The 2,751-nt window shown below is 42.5% G+C and overlaps 1 protein-coding gene across 1 annotated transcript in view; it reads left to right on the top strand.

Annotated features, from left to right (window-relative positions):
• The window catches only part of EFCAB6 (EF-hand calcium binding domain 6), a 108,522-nt gene that overhangs the window by 76,440 nt on the left and 29,331 nt on the right, over positions 1 to 2,751 (top strand).

Here is a 2,751-nt window from a genome sequence, read left to right as displayed (position 1 = left end):
CTGCTCAGCAACAACTAAAACATCGGTGTGTCATCAACATTGTTCTCACCCTAAATCCAAACCACAGCACTGCACCAGCTACTAGGAAGAAAATTAACTCTATCCCTGCTGAAACAGGACACAAATTCAAATTATTCTGCTGGATCCAAGCAAAATTCCTTGCATGACAGGAGTTTAACACTATGCATTTTTAGACCACTGTACGGTAAATTCTGCCTTCAAAGACTTCCTTTAGGCTTAAAAGTCCACTCTTGAGTTTTCACAGGAAAGTGTAGGAACGGCCATTCACTTGAAGCAACTGTGGCTGCTTAAATAGATACTGAAGATGTCAAGCAGAGAGAAAACCAGTAGGGAATCTCAAGAAAGTATCCAATAGGGCCTGAGAAGTAGGATTAGACAGAAATGCAAATGTAAGGGCAAAGAAATAACATAAAAGATTAACTGTCGACAAGATAAAACAGAGTCATTACAAATATGCCATCCACAAAGATAACAAGGGTGTCCAGAGGCCTGTTAGCACTTGAACGTTACATGAGAGTCCATATCACACGGGCAATCTGTACAAGTAGCTTTTGAGTTACTACACATAATGGACATGCTGGGCTGTAAATCTAGGAAAAGAATTCCCAAATTAAAGGCATTAATAAAGACAACTCCTGACCTTACGTATATTGGCACTAGAAGACAGACAAAGTCTTCAAAAGATGGCTTACAGGCGGTATTATTGAAAAAATAATCAATGGAAATATGTGGCCTGTGTTTCTAAGGCACTTGTCAACACCATGATTTGAGGCACAGACTGAGGGAGCAGAGCCAGAGCTCTGCTCTCTGATTGTAAGAAATGTCACATATTTGTTTATTGATCTGTTATGGTCAGAGCTGAGACAAACGGTTTTGTAGACAAAAGAAAGACCAGTTTCCAGAATATAAAAACAGTGTGACTTTTTAGTGTTGGTGTTTGGGGGTTTTTTTAGGTAAAACGATTCAATTTGACAACAAAGTTTAAGTTGGAGAAATAATTACTATCAAAAACATATTTTCTAGAGCATTCAAGGAGTCTGCTCTTGAAAACAACACAAAGAATGATGTAACACCTGGAAATACAATTAAAAACAAGTATTATTCTATTTCAGAAGAAAGTGGGCTACAGTGAGGCTGTACAGAAGATGACACAATGCAGAAATTCATGAAGGTTACCACCTGTTGGATAGCGAGGGCATTGCATACCAAGCCCATATGACCAATTGAGATCAGAGTTTTCTGTGTTTAGCAGCATGCGCTTCAGAGGTAACAGCATAGTGATGTCAATGTGTTATGATCTGACGTGCCTCACAGAGTACAGGACACTCACAAGGCTGTTGAAAAATGTGAAAGGTAAGACCATATGTTGATTCATCTGAACGTGTTGTAAGTATCTGACTTGGGTATTAACCTGAAATTGCATTTGGGTTGAATTTAAGATCAGAACATGTTATGGCATACACTAATGCTCTATTTGTTTGGGTATTAAATTACTAACAACCCACCTAAGTCATATCATAATTCAGATTTTTTAAGGTATGTGATGCTGTTCGCATACACAATGGTGTTTCCTGGACCCTGAGGGCTGTGGGGAAATTGCTCTTTGTTCATACGAAGTGCAAAGTCCAAAAGGATGGATTCTTAGAAGAAACAATTGGCAAGGAAAATGTATTTTTCTTGTAAAAGCTGTACTGAACTTCTTGAAAACAAATGGAAAACCAAGGATTCTACAATGCTGAGAGAGGAAAGACAGCACCAGTAACTGCAGCTGAGACCAGACGCCTCTGAGGAGATCCATGAGAGTCTAAAGCTCTGAAAAGACTTACTGAGTATTGCTAAAAAGCATATGAGATTTAGCATGTCCAGTGTTAGCCTTATAACAACTGATTACACGCCAGAGGGACGGGATGCCATCCAGACAGACCTGGACAAGCTCGAGAAGTGGGCCCATGTGAACCTCATGAGGTTCAACAAGGCCAAGTGCAAGGTCCTGCACCAAGGCCAGGGCAACTCTGGGTATCAATACAGGCTGGGGGACGAAGGGATTGAGAGCAGCCCTGCCAAGAAGGACTTAAAGAAGCGTGGCCAGCAGGTCGAGGGAGGTGATTCTGCCCCTCTACTCTGCTCTGGTGAGACCCCAGCTGGAGTACTGCGTCCAGCTCTGGAGCTCGCAGCATAAGAAAGACACGGAGCTGTTGGAGCGGGTCCAGAAGAGGGCCACGAAAATGATCAGGGGGGTGGAACACCTCTCCTGTGAAGAAAGGCTGAGAGAGTTGGGGTTGTTCAGCCTGGAGAAGAGAAGGCTTCGGGGACACCTTATAGCAGCCTTTCAGTACTTAAAGGGGGCTTATAAAAAAGATGGCGGCAGACGTTTTAGCAAGGCCTGTTGCGACAGGACAAAGGGCACTTCTTCCCTTGGGCATGGATCAGGTCCTGCGCTACTCCAGATTTTGCTCAGGTGTTTTTGTTGAAATAGTTCTTACTAATGAAAGTTTCAGGAGCCTCAAATTGCAGAAAGTATGCTGCCAAACCCTTATCATTTTAACAGCTGTACTAAATATTTTGTAACTCCAATTTGTATGGGCTTTAAAAGAGAGCACCATGTTTTGTAGCTGCAGTTCTGAATGGGGAGAGTAACCAGATAATCACCCAAGGAGCATTTGTTTACAATGGGAGGCTTGAGCCATGCAATTCCATGTGCAAATTAAAGGGGGGGGGGGGGGGTGTTGG

Source organism: Aptenodytes forsteri, unplaced genomic scaffold, assembly GCF_000699145.1.
Source record: "Aptenodytes forsteri isolate BGI_AS27 unplaced genomic scaffold, ASM69914v1 Scaffold241, whole genome shotgun sequence".
NCBI classification, from domain to species: domain Eukaryota; kingdom Metazoa; phylum Chordata; class Aves; order Sphenisciformes; family Spheniscidae; genus Aptenodytes; species Aptenodytes forsteri.
Note: the sequence above shows the minus strand (reverse complement) of the source record. Positions and strands in the feature narration are given on the sequence as shown.